Genomic DNA, 14,935 nt, shown 5'->3' with positions numbered 1-14,935 from the left:
TTTCTGCTTGTGTGCAGTGGATAGTGGTGGTCGACAGGATGGCTTATGCACAGCTGCAAATCTCTGAAGGACCCTGTATCTTGTTGTTCGGGGGACGTTGGAGGCACCAGCAGCTTCAAAAACTTGTCTGCTGCTATGACAAGGCATTTTTGCAGCTGCTCTTTTAACCTGACGCAATTGCCTGTTGGAAAGAGTCCTCAATTTTTCCTTATCAGCACGCACACGTGTGTGCTGGGAATCAGCTACATACTTCTTGATTGTGCGATGATCACAATGAAGTGTCTTGGCAATGTTGATTGTAGTCATGCCTTGACCAAAATACTCTACAATTTGTTGCTCCTCAGCAGCCGACACATCCCTTTTCTTTCCCATTTTGGCAAAAAATGTAGGCTGCTTAATAATGTGGAACAGCCTTCTTAAGTAGTCTTGCCTTTATTTGGACACACCTGCCAAACTAATTTGCACAGGTATCTGCAATTGCTTTCAGTGATATAAAGAGCCCTGACACACTTCACCGTCAATGTTTAAATGACAAACAAAAAAATTCTAACCTTATCACTCCTAAACTCTTTTTGCATAATAATTTGGAACACAGTTTACAGTAAAAAACACTGAAAATAAACTATGGTGTTTCACAAACACCACTGCATAAACCATACGTGCGGCCTGCGCCCGGCAGCCATAGCCGAATCCACACGGAAAGATAAATGTGAACGAGAGTTCTTAAGAATGCTCGTTTCATAATCTTTCCGTGTAAACAGTTTTCCGATCACCCGATGAAGAAGCAAAATGCTTGATCATGGGGGAAACTTTGGTTTTGCACAGAGCAACATTCTTGGTGGTGCATCGTCTTCTGTAAAAAGGACTCGAACTGCAGAGAACAATGGCAGCGCATGCGCACGGAGCGACCCATTACAGAATGCTCAATGCACATAACTTACCATGGTCAATACTTTATTTACCATCTGCCGATTTACTAGAAGAAATCTCCTCCAGTAAATCTCCTGGACCCGATGAATTACCATATTTTTCGGACTATAGGATGCACCAGACCATAAGACGCACCTAGGTTTTAGAGGAGGAATTTAGAAAAAAAATTGAAGCAAAAAAATGTGGTCAATTCTGTACTTAACCCCTTCATTACCCAGCCTATTTTGACCTTAATGACCTGGCCATTTTTTTGCAATTCTGATCAGTGTCCCTTTATGAGGTAATAACTCAGGAACGCTTCAACGGATCCTAGCGATTCTGAGAATATTTTTTCGTGACATATTGGGCTTCATGTTAGTGGTAAATTTAAGTCGATCATTTTTGCGTTTGTGAAAAAAACGGAAATATGGCAAAAATTTCGCAATTTTCAAATTTTGACTTTTTATTCTGTTAAACCAAAGAGTTACATGACACAAAATAGTTAATAAATAATATTTCCCACATGTCTACTTTACATGAGCACAATTTTGGCAAAAAAAAATTTTTTTTTGTTAGGATGTTATAAGGGTTAAAAGTTTACCAGCGAGTTCTCATTTTTACCACAAAAAACTTACAAAACCATTTATTTTAGGCACCACTTCATATTTGAAGTCACTTTGAGGGGTCTGTATGGCAGAAAATACCCAAAAGTGACACCATTCTAAAAACTGCACCCCTGAAGCTACTCAAAACTACATTCAAGAAGATTATTAACCCTTCAGGTGCTTCACAGGAACTAAAGCAACGTGGAAAGAAAAAATGGACATTTTAATTATTCCAACCAAAACTTTCTTTTAGCATCAATTTTTCCATTTTCACATGGGCAACAGGATAAAATGGAACCTAAAGTTTGTTGGCCAATTTCTTCTGAGTACACCAATACCTCATATGTGATCATAAACCACTGTTTGGGCGCACGGCAGGGATCAGAAGGGAAGGAGCGCCATTTGACTTTTTGAATGGAAAATTAGCTCCAATCATTAGCGGACACCATGTCGTGTTTAGAGAGCCCCTGTGTGCCTAAACTTTGGAGCACCCCCACAAATGGCCCAATTTTGGAAACTAGACCCCTAAGGATCTTATCTAGATGCATAGTGAGCACTTTGAACTCCCAGGTGCTTCACAGAAGTTTATAACGCTGAGCCGTGAAAATAAAAAAGCATTTTTTTCCTCAAAAAATGATTTTTTAGCCCGCAATTTTTTATTTTCACAAAGGTAACAGGAGAAATTGGACCCCAAAAGTTGTTGTACAGTTTGTCCTGAGTACGCTGGTACCCCATATGTGGGGGGGAACCACTGTTTGGGCACACTTCGGGGCTCGGAACGGTAGTGGTGACGTTTTGAAATGCCGACTTTGATGGAATGGTCTGCGGGCGTCATGTTACGTTTGCAGATCCTTTGATGTGCCTAAAAAGTGGAAACCCCCCACAAGTGACCCCATTTTGGAAACTAGACCCCCCCAATGAACTTATCTAGATGTGTGGTGAGCACTTTGAACCCCCATGTGCTTCACAGAAGTTTATAACGCAGAGCCATGAAAATAAATTATTTTTTTTACCACAAAAATAATATATTAGCCCTCAGGGTAACAGGAGAAATTAGACCCCCAAAGTTATGCAATTTTTCCTGAGTACGCGGATACCCCATATGTTGGGGTAAACCACTGTTTGGACACACGTCGGGGCTCAGAAGGGAGGGAGCACCGTTTGACTATTTGAACGCAAAATTGGCTGGAATCAATAGTGGCGCCATGTCGCGTTTGGAGACCCTCTGATGTGCCTAAACAGTGGAAACCACTCAATTCTAACTCCAATCCTAACCCCAACACACCCCTAAGCACAACCCTAACACTTTCCAAACCCTAACCCCAACACACCCCTAACCCTAATCCCAACCCTAACCATAACCCTAACCACAAGCCTAACCCTAATCCCAACCCTAACCCCAACATACCCCTAACTGTTATGAATGGGTCACCGAGGAGAAGAGCAGGTCCAGGCTAAGCCACAGAAAACCAGAGAGGTTGGTACCTAAGCAGATTGCAGACCCCTAATCCTATCCACAAAACTAGCAGTAGCCGTGGAGCGTACCTACGATGATCCTAGACGCCTCGGCACAGCCGGAGAGCTAACTAAGCCTAAAGCAAGAAAGGGGAAATCTAAACTGCCCTAGAGCAGACCCCAAAGGAATAGATAGCCCCCAAACATATATTGTCGGTGAGACAAGATGAAAATGCCCACACTGACTAGACAGGACAGGAAAGGAAAGACACTGTCTGCAATCACGCAAAAAACCCTGCAAAAAGACCAACACGTCTGATGCAAAAAACACTGAAGTCACACGACTTCGCCCCCCACTATATCAGCACTCTGGTATATTCTGAAAGCAGAGCAAAAAGAGACCAATCTAATAGGGGATAAAACAAACTGGCACAAGCAGTAACATATTGGCAGTGATTCAGCACAGCCCCAGCCGGAGCTGGCTGACCAGCACCAAGAACAGATAGACAAAACCAGATCAAATGCAAACAGAATAGCAAATAAACCACTTAGCTGAACACGCAGGGACAGAGCCGGAGAAATCAGACCTCAGGAGGAACAGGAAGCAAAACACCTGCAGGGATAGAGGGAGTCAGCTGTCTTAAATCCCAATCGTCATCATCATTATCAGGTGGCAAGCCTCTGTCAATCAGATCAGCTCCATTACCTCCAGTAACCACCAGAGGGAGCCCAGGAAGAGAACTCGCAACCCCTCTGTTGATCTGACCAGCTCCACTACCTTCAGTAATAACCAGAGGGAGGCCAGAATGCGAATTCTCAACACCTAACCCTAAATCCAACCCTAACATAACCCTAACCCCAACCCTAACCCTAATCCCAAACCCAACCCTAATCCCAACCCTAACCCCAACCCTAATTCCAACCCTAACCCTAATTCCAACCCTAACCCTAATTTTAACCCTAATTCGAACCCTAATTCGAACCCTGAGTCTAATTCTAACCCTAACAGAAAGATAAAAATAAAATATTTTCTTTCTTTTATTATTTGTCCCTACATGGGGGGGGGGTGAGGGGGGCGGTGATTTACTATTTTTTTTTCCATTTTGATCACAGAGTTTATCACAGTGATCAAAATGAATGAATGGAATCTGCCGCTTGCAGATTCGAAGGGCGCACTGCGCATGCCATTTTGGAAGATGGCGGCGCCCATGATCCGGGACGGCGGGACTCGGACGGTACCCCGGGGGGGTGGGGGGGAGTGGAGGTGATCGGACTGCGGGGGGAGGCGGAGGGAAAGGGAGGGGGAGCAGATCGTGACGGTAGTGGCCGACTGCTGCCGTCAGTCCGTGGCGGGGACCGGTCGCCCCGCCAGCCAGTGTGGGGGGGTCTGATCGCGATCTCCAGCCATGTCTGATGTTACTGCAGCATCGGCCATGGCTGGATTGTAATATTTCATCAAATTTCATTGATGAAATATTACTATCGCTCTGAATGGCTGTTGCACTTTCAACAGCCAGTCAGAGCGATCGTAGCCACGGGGGGGCTAAGTCACCCCCCGGGGATGAAGTGCAACACCTCCTGTATGTGCGGGTCGGGTGACCTTTCAGTGACCCCGGTCACCCGACCCGCAGGAGGGTGATTTATACCATGATGCCTACGTAGGCGTCATGGGTCATAATGGCACAGCTTTTTATGATGCCTACGTAGGCGTCATGGGTCGGGAAGGAGTTAATACCCCCTAACATGGTATGCATGGCCCCTCTCATCCCTATCCCGGTATGCATGGCCCCTCTCATCCCTATCCAGGTATGCATGGCCCCTCTCATCCCTATCCTGGTATGCATGGCCCCCCTCAACCCTATCCCTGTATGCATGGCCCTTCTCCTCCATATCCCGGTATGCATGGCCCTTCTCCACCCTATCCCGGTATGCAAGACAGACCCCTCTCATCCCTATCCTGGTATGCATGGCCACCCCTCATCCCTATCCTGGTATGCATGCCCCCCTCATTCCAATCCTGGTACGCATGGCCCCCCTCCTCATTACTATCCTGGTACGCATGGCACCACTCATCCCTATCCTGGTTCGCATGGCCCCACTCATCCCTATCCTGGTATGCATGGACCTCCTCATTTTTATCCTAGTATGCACGGCCCCATCAGAAAAACATTAAAAAAATCCCCACATCATTACACTTCCCTTCCTGCGCTCCCTTGCAGCATCTTGCTCCAATGCAGGCAGCTGCTTTATGCTTGTAACCAGCGCATGGCAGGGACTTCAAGCGCTGCTTCAAGCCGAGGACAGCTGTCAGAATACTCACTGCTTTGCACGCCAGGACTGTGGACGACAGCGAGTATTCATTGCTCGATCTTTAGTAGCGTGCACATTGTCAGGTACCGGCTTACTGGTGTAGCGAATATTCATTTCCCTTAAGTAGCGGGCACACGTGACCTCCCAGCAGCTGCAGGAAGCCGGCGGCTGACACTGTGCTTGCTACTAAAGAGCGAGCAATGAATGTTCACTGCACTACCGGCGTGAAGAGCAGTGAGTATTCCGGCAGCTGTCCTTCAGCTTGTAAACAACGCATGATGTGCCTGCCATGCACTGCTTACAAGCATAAAGCAGCTGCTGGCATCGGAACAAGATGCTGTGAGCGAGCACATCAAGGTAAATGTAATGTTATTTTTTTTTTTTTTTTTTAAATTGTTTTTCTGATGGGGCCACGCATACCATGATGGGGATGGGGGCCAATCATACCAGGATAAGGATGTAACCATGCATACCAGGATAAGGATGCGGCCATGAATAACCTGAAACCACTAAAGAGAAATGAATATTCATTGCCCTCCACTTCCATGGGCATGGAATGCAGTGAATAGTCATTACTCTTTAGCAGCGGGCATAGGAGTTAAGGCCCCGTCACACAATTTTTGTGACACAACAGTGATCTCACCAGCGAGATTGCTGTGTGTAACAGCGATCAGCAACCGGCCCCCCTGCCGGTATCGCCGATTGCTGCAGGAAAGGCCAGGATTTTTTTTTGGTCACTGGTCTACCGCTGGCCACCACGCATCACTGCGTGTGACAGGCTGGAGACCAGTGATCTGCTGGTAACTAATGTACACATCGGGTATCCAAGGGACGCGCGTCCCTTAGATACCCTATGTGTACGTTAGTTACCAGCGCGCTGATGCAGGGAGCTGGTAACTAACGTACACATCGGGTATCTAGGGACGCACGTCCCTTGGATACCCGATGTGTACGTTAGTTACCAGCTTCCTGCATCAGCGCGCTGGTTACCAACATGCACAGCGATGCCGGGTGCTGGGCGTCGCTGTGCTGATCGCTGGTGAAGCTGTCTGTCTGACAGCTCACCAGCGATCACATAGCGATTCACCAGCGATCCTGACACATTGATATCGTTGTCAGGATCACTGGTGAGTCGCTATGTGTGACTCGAGCCTTAGCTGCAGCCGCCGACTCCTGCCTCCTGTGACCTGCTGCTCTGCAACTGACGCTCCCCCGCTTCCTCACCACAGCCAGAGCCAACACATTTGGACTATAAGACGCACCCCCGATCTTCCTCCACATTTTTGGAGGAAAAAAGTGCTTCTTATAGTCCAAAAAAAATATGGTACATCCTAGGGTACTGAAAGAGATAGAGGAAATTGCAGAACCACTTGCCAGAATCTCTGAAAAATCCTGGAAAACAGAAGTCCAAGAAGATTGGAGAAGGGCAAAAGTTGTTTCCATCTTCAAGAAAGGAAAAAAGATTGAGCCAAGAAATTACAGGCCAGTGAGTCTTACTTTTATACCAGGAAAGATATTTGAACCAATTATTACACAGCATATATGCAAGTACTTTGATAAGAATACAATAATTAACCAAAGCCAGCATGGGTTTGTAACAAACAAGTCATGGCATACGAATATAATTTCCTTCTATGATGGAATCACTGACTGGGTGGATCAGGGAAATGCAGTAGATATAGTATATCATGACTTCAGCATAGTCTTTGATAATTTTTTCTATAAGGATAGTATGAGATACTTTAACAAGTATGGGATTGACAAGGCTACAGTTAAGGTGGATTCATAACTGGTTCAGTGATCGTACTCAAATAATGGTAATAAATAGTTGCACATCCAGTTGGAAGAGAGTTTCAATTGGGATACCACAAGGCTCTGTATTGGCCCGAGTGTTGTTCAATACTTTTTATAAATGATCTATATAAAAGAAGTGAAGGTAAAGTAATCAAATTTGCTGACTATACAAAGCTAGGAGGGATATTTAGCACTAGAGAGGACAGAGAAAGGATTTAGAATGATCTAGATAAGCTTGAACAATGGGCAGCAACTAATAGAATGGTATTTAACAGGAAAAAATGCAAGATTCTACATCTGGGCAAGAAAAACGAAAATTATCTATAGAATGGGAGGAATAGAACTAAGCAACAGCGTGTGTGAAAGACTTGGGTATACCAATAGATAACAGACTTCTCATGAGTCAACAGTGTGATGCAGAAAAAGGCAGACAGTTCTAGGATGTATTAAAAGAAGCATAGAGTCTAGATCGCGTTAAGTAATTATCCCTCTCTACCCCTCTCCTTGGTCAGGCCTCATCTGGAATACTGTGTCCAGTTCTGGGCACCACATTTAAAAAAAAAAAAAAAAAACATTGAAAAACTGGAGCAACTTCAGAGAAGAGCTACCAGGATGTTGAGCTGTTTAGCGTGCAAAAAAGAAGGGTAAGAGGAGACTTAATAGCTGTCTACAAATACTGTATCTGAAGGGATGTCACAGTGTAGAGGGATCATCCTTATTCTCATTTGCACATGGAAACACAAGAAGCAAAGTAATGAAAGTAAAAGGGAGAAGACACAGATTAGGTAATAGAAAAATCTTTTTGACAGTGAGGGTGATCAATGAATGGAACAGGCTGCCATGAGAGGTGGCGAGTTCTCCTTCAATGGAAGTCTTCAAACAGAGAATGGACAGACATCTGTCCGAGATGGATTAATGAATCCTGCATTGAGTAACGGGATGGATACACTGACCCTGGAGGTCCCTTCTAACTCTAACATTCAATGATTCTATGAAAGTTTGCAAAGTTCGAATACTTTTTCTATGAGTTATGATTGCTTGACACTCCAAGCCCAAAGCCCATAGAGAGAATCGACTGCTCTCATTTTGGTTAGGGTAGGGTACAAGTGCAGTATGGTCATGGAGACCTTGTGTAGATGATTTCTGTGTTACATATGTGTGCATGTAAATCCACATATGGCCTCCAGGCACTGCAGATGGGGTATAGTGTCACCAGAATCTCTCGGTAACTTATCCTTCAACCCTTTCACAGCCAAGGTGGGGGGAAGCTAAGAGGGACACTAAGGAGATTGATCATATTTTTCCCCTTACTAGTCTTCTGTGACCCCAAATGGTGATACACAAATCTTTACCAATGATGGAGTATGTGCATTGTTTTTGGTTTTGTCTAGGGTGAGGGATCTTTTTTTTCTGCTATTAGAGTGAGAAGATAAGCAGTTATAAATGCAATCGCTGTGGACATTACCAGGACATCTTTTGCCTTGATTACTGTCCTCTGGATAACAGAGTTTTGGTCACTTCATTTTTGGTGAATAAATGTCGATGTAGACATAAGAGAAAAGTGACATGTATGACCTCTGTACATCCTGACCTTTTATTGAAGTGTTATATGACTTGCTTAAAAGTGTGGACCACATTTTGGGGAAGACAGCACACAGATTTCAGTGATGCCTCTCTTATCAAGCTCAGTCCTGTTTACTTGAGAATTGTTTTAGCATCAAAGCTTATCACTGCTACACAGCAGTGCAGTCAAAGACTGACTCGGCTCCCTTCTGTGATAGGCACCTGTCTATGGGCATTGTATATACAATGCCTGGTGTGGGCGGGGTTAGCTTTCTCTGCTCTGCTGCACTGCTAAATCTAAAAACAGTGTCAGAACGGATGCAACCAATTTAATCTAAGTGACACATTGTTTGATTCAGGGTCTCTTTGCCTTCATCATGCTGTTCAGATGAGATGGCAAAAACTTGCCCACACAGTTCCTTTAACACCTTAGACATAAGTACGTCTAAGGTGGCCTCCCCGTTTGCTGCAGGTTCTGGCAATGAACTTGCAACTTTTACGGTACATGTCAGCTGATTTGATTAGCTGACATGTGCCCCCAACAGCCGCGGGTAGAATTTCAATCCACCAGCACCTGTTAACATGTTAAATGCCACTGTCATCGTGGGTTGCCATGACAACCTGGGGTCTGCAGGAGATCCCTGTGCTTGTCATTGTCAGATAGCTGTGAGAGCCGCCCAGCAATCGGTGCTCATATAAAAGTGAGCATTTCTGATACTCAGAGCAGGGCTGAAGTCCTGCTCTGTGTAGAACAGGTAATCGGATGATCGCAGCTTCTAGTCTCCCATAAAGACTATTGAAGCAGGTAAAAAAAACATGGATTTTTGTGATAGCTCACCGTAAAATCCTTTTGTCTGAGACGCTCATTGGGGGACAAAGGTACTGTGGGTGTATGCTACCGCCACCTGGAGGCTGACACTAAGTAAACAACACAAGGTTAGCTCCTCCTCAGCCGTATACACCCTCGCCCTGATTGTGGGGGGAAGCCAGTTTAGTGCAAAAGCAGTAGGAGAATAACAAAAAACAGCCTTAATGCAGATAACAATATGTCTGGAAAAGAACCACCCTGACATCAACAAAAATGGACCTTAATTAAACAAGAGCCAAACTGGCTAACAGGGTGGGTGCTGTGTCCCCCAATAAGCGTCTCGGAGAAAAGGATTTTACGGTGAGTTATCACAAAAATCCATGTTTCTCCTTCGGCTCATTGGGGGACACAGGTACTGTGGGACGTCCTAAAGCAGTCCCTGGGTGGGAAGTTGACTCACCAATCCAAGCTACATGCACCTCATGTCTAAAGGTGCGCCACCGCTGCTTGGAGAATCATTCTACCTAGGCTCGCATCTGACGAAGCCTGAGTATGGACATTGTAATGTTTAGTAAACGTGTGCAGGCTGGACCAGGTTGCTGCCTTGCACACCTGTTCCGTCGAAGCCTGGTGCCGAAGCGCCCAAGAGGCGCCCACTGCCCGGGTAGAGTGTGCTCTGATCCCTGCTGTAAAGGGCGCACCCCTGATGCGGTAGGCCTCCTGAATAGTTAGACGGATCCATCTGGCTATGGTCGACTTTGAGGCTGCGAGTCCCTTCCTGCGCCCCTCGGGAAGCACGAACAGCGTGTCCGTCTGACGAAAGGGTGCCGTTCGCGACAAGTACCTCCTGAGTGCTCTCACCAGGTCTAACGTGTGAAGAGCTTTTTCCACGCGATGTACTGGCGCTGGACAAAACGAGGGCAAGACAATATCCTCATTAACGTGGAATGAGGACACAACCTTCGGCAGAAAGGGGGGAGCTGGTCTAAGCACCACTTTATCCTTGTAGAAGGCGAGAAACGGTCCCCGGCAAGACAGGGCTGCCAACTACGAGACTCGCCTAATGGAAGTTATGGCTACCAAAAATACCTTCCAGGAAAGGTACGACAGAGAAATATCTTGTAGCGGTTCAAATGGAGCTTCCTGCAGAACACTCAGGACCAGGTTAAGTTCCCAGGTGTCCAGGGGCATCCTATAGGGCGGTACCAAGTGGGAGACCCCCTGGATGAAAGTCCTCACCTGCATATTGGCAGCAATCTTTCGCTGGAAAAGTATGGACAATGCTGATATCTGTCTCCTAAGGGAGCTCGGGGACAATCCTGAGTCTAAGCCTAACTGGAGAAAGGCCAAGATGTTGGGGATAGAGAATATCAGTGGAGAAAAACCCACGATCGACACCAAGCAAAGAAGACCTTCCAGGTGTGATGGTAAATTCTCGCCGTGGTAGGCTTCCGAGCGCTAACCATTTTAGCGACCACATCACGCCCAAACCCCGCCTGGGTCAGAATCCAAGATACAAAGGCTGTGTCGTCAAACACAGTGCCCCTGAGTTCGGGTGAAAGATCGGGCCCTGGGACAGTAGATCTGGGCGTTCTGGCAGTCGCCATGGGACGTCGGCGAGCAGCTGCACTAGATCTGTGTACCAAGCCCGACGGGACCAGTCTGGGGCCAGCAGAATCGCTGGAGCCCCTTCTGTTTTGATCTTCTTGATGACCCTCGGAAGTAGTGGCCGCGGGGGGCATAAGTATGGGAGGTGAAACTGGTTCCATGGCAGAACCAACAGCGATCGCTCGCGGGTCCCGAGACCGAGCGACGAACACGGGGACATTGGCGTTCACCCTGGAGGCCATCAGATCCACATCCGGTGTTCCCCACCGTTGGCAAATCTACTGGAAGACCTCGGGGTGTAGAGACCATTCCCCAGACGCGACCCCCTGCCGGCTGAGGAAGTCCGCCGCCCAATTTTCCAGGCCCGGGATGTGGACCGCCGATATTACCGAATGGTTCCTCTCACCCCAGTGAAGCACGTGTCCCACCTCGCGCATAGTTGCCCTGCTGCGAGAGCCCCCTTGATGATTTACGTAAGCCACCGCCGTGGCGTTGTCCGATTGAATCCGGATGGGACGTCCTGCTCGAAGGTGCCGCGCCATCCGGACCGCTCGTATTTCCAACAAGTTGATTGGAAGGCGTGCTTCCTGATGCGACCATTGCCCCTGGGCCGTGTGGTGGCGGAAAACTGCTCCCCAGCCGAGAAGGCTGGCGTTGGTTGTGACCACTAGCCATTGATCTGGGGGAAAGGGTTACCCCTGAAGGGAGGACCTGATCGTCCACCACTCTAGTGACTGTCTGACCTGAGAGGATAGCCTGCACTGATGATCGAGCGTGAACGGGGTCTTGTCCAAAGATGACAAGAGGGCGTGTTGTAGGGGGCGAAGATGAAATTGGGCAAACGGAAACACTTCCATTGTTGCCACCATCTTCCTTAGTACCCTCATCCCAAACCGAATGGTGTGTGGAACTGGCTGTAGAAGCTTCTGGACTCATTGCCGGAGCACTAGGGCTTTGTCTTGAGGGAGAATTACCAACCCTCGGGAGGTGTCGAAGATCATCCCTAAAAAGGAAATCCTCTGGGCTGGGACAAGGGATGATTTTTTCCTGTTGACCAACCACCCTAAGCGGGAGAGGTAACCAGCGTAATGCTGACATTCTCCTCGCACAACTGAAATGAGGGGCCCTTCACCAAGAGGTCGTCTAAGTATGGCAGGACGACTATGCCCCAAGAGTGTAAGACTGACATAACGACTGCCATTACCTTTGTGAACACTCCGGGGCGGTGGCTAGCCCGAAGGGCAGTGCTGCAAACTGGAAATGTTTGCCATTGATGGCGAAACGTAGAAACCTCTAATGCGGAGGAAAAATGGGGACGTGCAGGTAGGCATCCTGGATGTCGATAGAGGCCAAGTATTTTCCTTGCCCCATGGCCGATATAACTGAACGGAGAGATTCCATTCAGAAATGTTTGATCCTGATGAACTTGTTCAGGAGCTTCAGGTCCAAAACCGGCCTGACTGTCCCGTCCTTTTTGAGGACCGCAAACAGATTGGGATAAAACCCCTGAGCCTTCTCGTGCTCTGGTACGGGAACAATGACTCAGTTGCGCTGGAGTGAATTGATGGCCCCTAGCAACGCCCTTGCCCGGGGCTCCACTCTGGAACCTGATTCCCCTTGACCTGGGCTGGCGAGCACGCATTCTCCCCAATGGGTTGGCTCTATATGAGACCTGTCACTCCCTATTCTGGTTGAAGCGGCTGAACTGTCCGCTGTCGTCCACCCGGGGTTGCGAAAGGCCCAGAACCGTGCCTGAGCCTGGCGAAACGGCTGTTTGACCTTTAGTTGCGGGAGGAAGCTGCCTTTTCCCCCTGTAGCATCGGAGATGAGTTGGTCTAACTTTTCCCCGAACAGACGACCACCCTGATAAGGCAGGGAAGTTAAGGAATTTTTGGAAATTGAATCGGCCCGCCATGTCCTTAACCATAGAGCTCTCCTAATGACTACGGCATTCGCGGTCGCAAGTGCCGCACAATTGGCTGCATCCAAGGAAGCGTTGATTAAGTAGTCACCAGCCATAGCGATCTGACTCGCAATCTCTGATACCTCCGTAGGCAGGTCTTTATCCTGCAAGACTTTGTGCAATGATCCCGACCATGACATCATGGCCTTGGCTACCCACGTCGCCGCGAAGTAGGGAGAGAGTACTGATCCTGACGCTTCAAAAACTAAGCGAGCCAAACTCTCTATGAGCCGATCAGTGGGGTCCTTAGAAGAACCACTAGGTACAGATAACAAGGTTTTCGAGGCCAAGCGTGACACTGGTGGATCCACCACTGGGGATTCCGCCCATTTCTTACAAAGCTCCGGGGCAAACGGATATCTTGCCTCTATCGTCTTCTGGCCCGAGAAACGCCTATCCGGCCATTCCCTGTGACGCTGCACTATGTCCTCAAACTCTGGGTGAGTGCCAAACACTATGCGGTCGCTTAGCCCATTTAAAGGATACCTTATGGCCTGAGGCCAAGGTGACGTCATCCTCAACCCCCAGAGTCTGATTAATCGCTGCTGTCAACTGTTTCTCGACACCCCGGGGTATCTAGGTCTAGCGGCTCGTTTGAGTCATTATCTGAACTCTGCCAGCTCCCGACTACTGGTGAAGGAGAGAGTGTTGCCGAACTCACGGATGCCGAGGCACCGGATGGGCCGGGAGATGCCGTGTGGATTAGTTTCCTTTGCGTCTGCCTGGAGTGAGAGCGGCCCCTGCAGGCCGGAGGCTCTTGTGAGGTGGAGGACCCCTCCCAGATAAGCGAGCCATTATCCTTGCCCCTATCTAGAGCGTGAAGAGACTCGATCGCCTTCGTAAGCGCTGCCATAGACTGCGATAGTGATAGTGCCCATTCCGGAGGATTTGGATCACTGGGCTCGGTCGCAGGGGAGGGCTCCTGGGCGCGTTCGGAGTTGCAGGCTTCGCAAAATTTATTGCTCTGCGCCAGCGTAAACGAGGCCCGACAGGAGATGCATGCAGCATATAGGAACGTGTGCGTATTCCCCTTCCCAGCCATATTGTATCTGCCAGTCTCAATACTGCTCTGCTAGGGGATGTGGGGGGGAGAGAGCACCCCTCGACTGTTCGTAGCGTGGCCTTCAGCTGTCAGGACCGCACTTACCCGGTCCTGTGTCCCGCACACGTGCTGTTTCTCCTCACCGATGTGCTCCCTGCTGCTGTGGGCAGGCTGACAGTCCTTTCCCGGTTGCGGCCTACCCTGACGCGAAGCCGGGGGCTCAATTTATCCGGCGCCCGCCCAGGCTCCGGAGGGCAGGCCACCAGAAGTGACGTTGCGCAGGGAGGGCGGGACTTCGGGTCGCGGCCTACCACCGGCTGGATTTTTAGTGTCCGCCCGCCAAAGAGTGGCGGCGTGCGACTCAGTGACGCTGCCAGGGGGGAAGGGGAGGGGGCCTAACCTTCAGTCCTGCTGAGCTGACGCATGAAGCTAAGGGCTCCAGCCCTCTAGACGCTGCCGCAGGGCCCTCCCAGGCCATCCCATCCATGCCCTCTAGACGCTGACGACTTCTCCGATCAGGTAGAGGGAAGGGGGGTGAATATCCAGGACGGTGCAGGCACCCTAGCTCCATCCTCCTTCCAGGGCTGAGGAGATGGACCGTCTGCCGCCTTGCAGCACCGCCGTCTAGCATTGGTGGAGCAGTGGGGGCCGCTCAGACTGTCTTGTGCCTCTGTACAGCCCATGGCTTCCATACCTAGGGGTGGTCAGGGCTAAGTCGGCCTCATGTCCCACGTCGCGGGAAAGGATACGTGGAGACGATACTCACACGTGCTCGCCCGTTGATGGTTTGGGGAAATCAGACCCTTTCAATAGGATCCGTCGCCCCTGTCTTTTCTTCATAGGAAAAAAAAAAAAAAAAAAAAAGTAGTCTGGAGAAA

The 14,935-nt window shown here is 48.7% G+C and overlaps 1 protein-coding gene across 4 annotated transcripts in view; it reads right to left on the bottom strand.

Moving 5' to 3' along the window:
* ARFIP1 (ARF interacting protein 1) overlaps positions 1 to 14,935 on the bottom strand; it is a 222,610-nt gene that overhangs the window by 49,306 nt on the left and 158,369 nt on the right. The window lies entirely within an intron of this gene.

The sequence above is a fragment of the Dendrobates tinctorius genome, unplaced genomic scaffold, assembly GCF_039654945.1.
Source record: "Dendrobates tinctorius isolate UK_male_01 unplaced genomic scaffold, ASM3965494v1 ptg000008l, whole genome shotgun sequence".
In the NCBI taxonomy this organism is placed as follows: domain Eukaryota; kingdom Metazoa; phylum Chordata; class Amphibia; order Anura; family Dendrobatidae; genus Dendrobates; species Dendrobates tinctorius.
The sequence above is the reverse complement of the archived record's forward strand: the minus strand, read 5'-3'. Positions and strand labels throughout refer to the sequence as shown.